This window comes from Octopus bimaculoides, chromosome 21, assembly GCF_001194135.2.
Source record: "Octopus bimaculoides isolate UCB-OBI-ISO-001 chromosome 21, ASM119413v2, whole genome shotgun sequence".
Taxonomy (NCBI): domain Eukaryota; kingdom Metazoa; phylum Mollusca; class Cephalopoda; order Octopoda; family Octopodidae; genus Octopus; species Octopus bimaculoides.
Window position 1 is genome coordinate 13491518 of NC_069001.1, and position 8805 is coordinate 13500322.

At 37.6% G+C, this 8805-nt stretch overlaps 1 non-coding gene across 1 annotated transcript; it reads left to right on the top strand.

Annotated features, from left to right (window-relative positions):
• The first annotated feature begins 1621 nt into the window (after window positions 1-1621).
• On the top strand, window positions 1622-1732 carry LOC128250496 (U6 spliceosomal RNA). The gene has a single exon (XR_008266513.1). It is a non-coding gene; the product is annotated as a U6 spliceosomal RNA (small nuclear RNA).
• The last annotated feature ends 7073 nt before the right edge of the window (window positions 1733-8805 follow it).

An 8805-nucleotide genomic window follows, 5' to 3' on the forward strand; every position in this document is an offset into this window, starting at 1 on the left:
GGGGGGGGGGGGGGAGCAAACTTCTTATCATTCAGTCACGCCTGCGCTTGACTCGATACAGTAATGTTCGGCAGTTGAAGATGATGATGATGATGATGATGATGATGATGATGAGGTGGAGGAGGAGGATGAGAAACGTGGTGCTCGAGACTATCTTATTATGTTTATTCCTCATAACCCAAGTTTCGGCTCCGTAGAGAATATTGTCATATGTCCAAGCTCTCACAAAGCCGGGACTGGATGGTCACTGCCAGAACGCCTTTGATCACAGATTTAATCGATCAGAGTTGAGCAGAGGTTAAACAACAACAACAACAACAACGCAGAAGTAATCAAATCAAATATGGTTTCATTAAGGATCTAATTAACCGAGATTTAGTATCAGAAAATTGTGGTTATGACTTTTCGCATTAAATAACAATCCACCACTACCGCCACTTCAATCACCGCCACAACCACCACCACCATGACTACTACTACTACTGCTGTCATTGCTCGCCCCCACCACCATCACCAACACCATTACCCCCAGCACTACTTCGCCCACGATGTCCATCACCACCACTACCACTACCACCACCACTACTACCACCACTACTACCTCCACCACCTCTACCACAAGTGCCTCTGAGCCCAAACCATCAGCTCCACAGTATTCCCATCACCACTACCACCACCACCAATATATAATCACCACCGCCACTATAACTACCACCACACTTGCCGCCACCACCACCATCACCACTACAACTATTAAGAACAGGTCGACGGCGGTCACTGCTTAGACCATCATCACTATCACAAACCCCAACCATTCTCTCTACTACCACTACCACCAATACAACAATACTTTCAATATTTCCACTACTACTACTACCACCACCACCACCACTGAGACCACCAATACGATGACGGCTACAACAACTTCAAGACAACTGACGCCACCCCACCACTACTACCCCCACCATCACCACCAGCGCCGCCACGACAACGACGACGACCACCACCACCACCACCACCAACACTACCACCACCACCACCACTACCACCACCACCACCACCAACACTACCACCACCACCGATGTCACTACATTTTCGACATGGACTCCATCATCGCCATCCAATAACAATGAATCAACGACGAACGAACCAATCAGCATTGAGATCACCACCGCCACAGCCACAGCCACCGTCAAATCACCACTACCACCACCACCACCACCACTATCACCATCGCTATTGTGCCTCTCCTATCATTGTCCTACAGTAAATATTTCAGAGATCCATAAATCGTTTAATTAACCTCTCAGATACTACCGTTGAATATGTGATTCCCCAACAGTCTTGCACCCCACCCCACCACAAACACCCACAAACACAAGCACACTTATTCATACATGGTTTTGCTTCAGCCTCACTTCTTTCTTTCTTTCTTTCTTTCTATCATCATCATCATCATCATCATCATCATCATCATCATCATCATCATTATTATTTTCCCTTTCATCCTTTCGGGATTGATGTTAGCATGAGTACCAGTTGAGCACTGGAGTCGATGTAATCGATTAACTCCCTAAAACCACAGATCCAGGCCTCGTTGTCTACAGTAGAAAAGGAAGTCCTAGCTTCCACAGTAGATATTCTAAAACAGAAACGATACACAGAACATTAGCATGGCCATACGCAAGGACGACACGCAAATTCATGATGCCATGAAGCGTTTAATATTTTAAGGTGGAGAGCTGGCAGAGTCGTTAGGACACTGGGCAAAAAGCTTAGTGGCAGTTCGTCTGTCTTTACGTTCCGACAAATTTCACTGAGGTCGACTTTGCCTTTCATCCTTTCTGGGTCGATAAAATGAGTACCAGTTAAACACTGTGGTCGATATAATCGACTTGCTTCCTTCCCCAGAGTACAAATATGCGAAGCCCAGTATACCCGCTAAGATTATCCGTCTGATAAGGGTATACCAGGCACATGCATCACAACTATTGTTTAATATAGATGTTTTCGATCTAGTTTGGATTTTTGCCATCAAATTTGAATTCTTTGCCATCAAGTTTGATGGCAAAGAATCCAAACTAGATCGAAAACATCTATATATTTTTGTTTAATACATTGTTAATGTTGCTTTTTATGTTCTGTTACAATAAAAACGATTGTACATTAATTTGATGGATTACTGTATAATTTTGAATAGTGCAAATTTATCATTCTTAAACAAGAATATTATTGACTGTAGCTTCGAAGTTTCGGCTAGTTAAACCATCGTTTGACTGCCAATTAAGACATCGTCCGCCGATGGCTTAACTAACCGAAACTTCGAAGTCACTGTCAATAATATACTTTGTTAAGAATAATATACACACACACATACACACGCGCACACACACACACACACTCACATACACACAGGGTGCGATGGGTAAATTGTTGCCATTTTATATTTTTAATTTCGGGCATGCTTATTGTTTGTTTTTCATTTTGTTGACTACACAGTATAGTAGGATCAGTTGGGCACCGTCTGCGAGAAAGACAGCACCATGATGCAATTTACTCAGCCAGGAATTTGGAAACGGCTTCTTGTACAGCTTGGCATTCGTGCTCGAAGCTCCAGTACGAACAGATGGTGAACACACAGAACAACCGTTGGCTTGCTGTGTCCCCAGAACATGTACCAAGAGTGATAAAAACCACACATCCAGTTTGGAGTGATTTCTAGTGATGGTGACATCATGCCTCAATTCGTCTTCCTACACGGCCTCAGACTCAACACACAGATCCTACATCAAGTGCCTGGACGAAGTAGTGCTTCCCTGCGTTAAGAGAGTGGCTGTTGGAAGACCCCATGTTTGGCAACAGGACTCTGCACCATGCCACATAGCCGTATAAGCAGCACTTGTTACTGTACGAGGTCAACCGGATTTTCCTTTCCACACATCACACACTGCTCCAGTGTTTCGAACGTATCGCCAATCCGTGAAATTGTCAGGCGTATTGGAGGCTCTGTTCTAAACTCACGTCTCTATTACTGCTGAATTGTGACAACATTCTCAAATTTGAAATACCACTTTAAAATGGTCTTATGTTCCGTAAACAACAACCATAATTCTGCCATTTTGTCACATTTACTTACAATAGCACCAAGAAGTCATAAGAAAGTTTCTAGTTTTTTTTTTAAATCTCAAAATAACACCCATTGACTATGCTATACATCAACAGTTGCTCAAGTGCAAAATAGCTTTTTCAGTATCACATCTCACCAACAGCAAAAATTACGGTATTTTTAAAATGAAAAAGTTTTTGAGTACTTTTCACTTAAATTCTAAAAGAAATTAAGGATACCCAACCACTTTGATAAAGGTCAAAAGAAAAAAAAAACAAAAACAAAAAAGAGGCGGGGCAAAAAAAGGTTAAAGGTAACTTAATTAATTCCTTAATGTTTGAATAAATTTACTATCAAAATATCTTTTGGCGGATTATATATATGTATATATATATCACACGTCAAAGTCACCAGCCCTCTTCCACGCACATATACATACTCTCTTATACACGGCCACACGCGCCTTCGTTTTGGGATCACCACTACTTTATTATCTCCCCTTCTTCCTAGCTCCCCTGTGTGACCCCTCTGTCCGGCATTCGCCAAGATAGATCGCTATCCACTACACATTCTTTATTTTCTTTCCTTGTTTCTTTCCGTGTTCTTTTCTGTGGAAGAGCGTAGGCTCGAAACGTTAAAAACTTTTTCACTTTCCGAGCGTTAAACTAATACATCTGTCTTCGTCTTTTGTTGTTTTTTTTTTGTGAATTCTACCCCTATATATATATATGTATATATATATATATATGTATATATATATATATATGTATATATATATATATTGGCGTTTGCTGAATTTTCTTGAGAACAATCTTTTCTTAGTGGTCAGACGATAGGTGGTCTTCTTCTAGCATAATGGATGTCCAATTAGTGGTCATCCCTCTTATATGGATGTAATATAATTTTTCTGAATCTTCAGATTTTTCAGTATGCTAGGCCACTGTTTTTAAATTGATATTAATTAAATTAATACTCAATTTTTCACCCTTATTATTTAAATTTCTCTCTCTCTCTCTCTCTCTCATATATATATATATATATATATATACATATATATATATATATATATGTATGCATGCATGTCTAATACGAACCAAGCGAGCATGTGGCCACTGTAGCGATAGAGATGAGACGCACTTCTGATTGAATTCGATTTTTAATTAATTTTAAGTAATTAAAAATCTCTGGTTTCTTAACCAGTCGTTTAGAAAATTATTGCCTCGACACCAATAGTGTAATTTTTATTAATTAAAATATTTTGGTTTAATGAATTAAGCCTGTGTGTCTACATGCTTGCCTCTCTGCCCACCTTTCTCTAAGTTTCTTAATCTATCTATCTATCTATCTATCTATCTATATCTAACTTTCTGCCTGTCTGTCTATCTATCTATCTATCTATCTATCTATCTATTTGTCCATCTATTTATCTACCTATTTATCTATTTGTCCATCTATCTATCTAATTATTGCTCTACACTTGCCTAACAAACACTTTGCTCGTAAAATATTTTATATTGACCAACTTAAAATACAGAAACACACATAATAATAAATACAGCCCGCCATCATTTGGATATAAATTCCGCCATTCAACTTAACCCAAGTAGCGAGAGTTTCCCCTTAAGTTACGTAGTAATTACTTCGATCAACAGTTTAAATACTATAGGATTTTAATAAGAGAAAATAAAACATTTTTACTTTACCATATCAAATTTTGTACGCAGTAACTCCTTATAACTTACATAAGTTTAGTTCACAACCTTATGGTAACCCTGATTATAACTAGAGCCTTAATACTAATTTCTGTAATATTAACCCTAGTAATGTCCTCTAGACTTGAAATATCTAGATAATGATACAGTTTATATGTGCAACATAACGAACAATTTATTACTCATATACGTATAGACCTGACTGGTACACCTTTCAAGTCACAACCTTATAACCATAAGTACACTTTTAGGAACTTTAATAGCAAAAAATTAAACTTCACCTTAAAAAATTATAAGATGCCTGAAAAATAGGAACATTAATTACATAATTAAATAGAGCATTGTTTTTAGAGCTAAGTCATACATCGACAACAAGAGATCGTGCAATTTCTGCACTACGGAAAGTTTAGAAACCAATTCGCCAAAGGAGCTGTCCGAAATAAACATATTGAAAGAACTTCTTTCTGCAAAGATAAGTCCTTGAAAATGTTGCTCATTATAAAACCAGATAATTAGCAATATGCTACTACTAGCTGAACCCTACAACCTTTTTTCCTTTATTTTATTGGACTTTTGTCACACTGATTCATTCCAAATTTCAGAGTATAAACCCCTTTTTCTTTGTTTATTGATTTACACTAGAACTTAACTCTGTGATGCTTGTAATTTAATGCCTCTTTGTCTCACATAACTTCCAAGATTATTATTATTATTATTACCATTATTATTATTATTATCATTACCATTATTATTATTACCATTATTATCATTACCATTATTATTATTATTATAGAAAGGATTGAGGTAACTCCTCCTGAAGATATAGAGTCAAAATTAAAAGAAGAGTGCCATTGTTATGTAGTGAACGATATTTCGACATCTTGTGTATCTTCAACTGGTTCAAAAAATAAATTTGTCAATCTACTTCATTTTGGTTAATATATTATTATTTTTTAAATTTTTATTATTATTATTATCATCATTATTATCATTATCATTATCATCATCATCATTATTATTATTATTATTTTTATTATTATTATCATTATCATTATTATTATTATTTTTATTATTGTTATTATTATTTTTATCATTATTATTATTATCATTATTAAGTTGAGCAGGCAGAATCATTAGCACGCCGTACATTATGCTTAGCGGCGTTTCCACAGTCTTTGTTCTGAGTTCAAATTCCACCGAGGTCGATTATGCCTTTCATCCTTTCGGCGGCGATAAATTAAGTACCAGTTGAGCGCTGGGGTCGACGTAATCAGCTTACACTTCCTGAAAATTTCTAGCCTTGTGCCTCACTCCCACTCATTTACCGACTCAATTTCACTCACACTTAATTCTCTAGTCCACACTGAACTCCTACCAGCACTATTATCACCACCGCCATCATCACCAAAACTACTACCATCATTATTATGACGACGACGTCGACTACCACCACCACCACCACCATTCTATATGAGACTGGGAGACGCCATCTTGAATGACTTGTGAAACCAAACTAGCAATATGTCAGCGACAGTGAATAATTCAAATCGAGTAAATATATCAAACGTTGGGGGTTAAAACATTGCAGCATGGTCATTATATCAACACACGGACACGTACACACACACTAACACACACACACACACACACATTCATGCGTACATATATACGCACACAACCCCAAATATGTGCGAATGCATCACATACAGATATTTGCGTCAGAGTATCGTTTTCTCTCTCCCGCTTTCTCTTTGTTCGTCTGCCTGTGTATGTACACCCACACACACACATATATATATATGTATATATATATATATATATATATATATAAAACGTTTGTTTTGTATCACTATTTATCTGTCTCTTTCCTTCCGCTTTCGTATTCCTTATTCTGATTTATAAATACTTGAAAAAAATATATATATATAGATAGATAGATAGATAGATAGATAGAGAGAGAGAGAAAGAGAGAGAAAGAGAGAGAGAGAGAGAGAGAAATGTATGCGTGCATGTGTGTGCGTATGAGTGTGTGCATATGTGTATTTATGTATGTATGTGTATATGCATGTATATGTATACATACATATATGTAAATATACATATATACATATATATATGCATATATGTGTGTGTGTGTGTGTGTGTGTGTACTGTTTGTTTTCTAGCACCTTTGAATCCTTCGCTTTCCACCCACCTTCACATTTTTTAACTCTGATATAGAAATAAATCTCAAAATACTTCCAGCGTAAATATATTTAGCAACAAAGGCTCCGGGCTTACTTCCGGTAATGGACACCGGAAGAAACTTCGATCATTTTAAAGACATGTCTTGTCAAAAATTTGTATAAAGCAGGCGGCAGAGAAAATGGAAGTATTTCGTTATTGTTGTTGTTGTTGTTGTCATTGCACAGCACACATTCAGTTTGATAGAGCAGATTTAACGATCAAAGAGATTCGCCTTGTCAAAATCCCGTCATTTGTATTCACACATTGTATTTAGAACGACGTTGTTCAGCGAATTTTTCTTTATTTAAGACAATATGGAAAAGATGTGGGATATTTAACTACTATTTCTTCTACGACGAGCGACTACTTTGAGAATTCCAATGTTTGATCGATATACACACTCCCTGTGGAATTTAGGCTATCGATGATTTATCTTCACTGTTCTTCATCCAGCGCTGTCTTTTCTGCTTCTCTTCAGTTGGATCACTGCTTTTCGGCTCTTTCTCAACACCCCATATGCTTCCCCAAGAGAAGACCTTCCTCTTACAGGCTCTGTTAGTTTTGAATTACACTGTGCAACACGATGTTTGTCCTTGGGTAGCAATTGTTAGTTCCTATTTGCTTAACCCTAGGAAGTATGAAAAATGGCTAATATTCCCTTCAAACTTTTCTTTTGTTACATTTATTCAAACCCCAAAAGAATGCCTCTCAACACATGGCTATAATGCTCCCACACTACCCCTGCTCATGATTAAAGATGCACATATTGTCAGCTACTAAGGAACATAATCATGTGGTTAAAGTCAAGCAACTGTGGTATTGAGCAGAATATTTGCTATGACGATATTTCTGCTTCAACAACTCAGTGATGAATCTGTCTGAAATGTACAGGAAAATTCGTCAGTTTCAAAACATTGATGTCGAGGTCACAAAAGCAAAGTTTGAAGGGAATAGTAGTCCTTTCATTTGATTTCTAGATAGAAGCAAATAGAAAATAACACTTACTGACCAAAGAAAAACATATTACGCAGTTATCGTCGAAGCTTCCGTAACTTTGCTTTCTTTCTAGATAGGAGTGTTGGTCTTATGTAAACCCATCTTTACCTCTGGGCAAAAGAGGTCCATATTAGTCTGGCCTTTATCCTTTGACCTGTCCGACATAGGTGTCTCTACCAGGAGCTTGCACTCCACAGGCATGGCTCTCAAGGTCATTGAAGGCACACAAGCCACCACGTCACAACAGGGACTGAACACTGTGGTGTTCGGATCAATATGCCACACTTCTGTTACTGGCTCCACCGCCAGGAAAGAGGGATTTGAATAAAAGAGGTCGTTTGGTTTTCTGTGTAATCAAATTCATGTTAAATATGACGGAAAGGAAATTGGGATTTGTCTTTGTTTTTCTCTGCCTGCCTGTTTCTCTCCCCACTCTCTCTTTATGTATGCACCGATTTAGGTTTTATTATTCAATTTTCTCTCCAAACAAACAGGAAGAACTGGCCTCCAACCCAGATGCACAGCTGCCTCAATGGAATGTGAAGCAGCTGTGCATCAAACGTTAGGGCCAAAACATTGTAAGATAGCCATTATATCAAAACACGTATACAATCACACACACACACACACACATACACGTACGTTTGAATGTGTGCGTGTGTGTTTGTATACGTGTTTTGAGAAAATAACTATATTACAATGTTTTAACCCCAACCCAGATGCACAGCTGCCTCAATGGAATGTGAAGCAGCTGTGCATCAAACG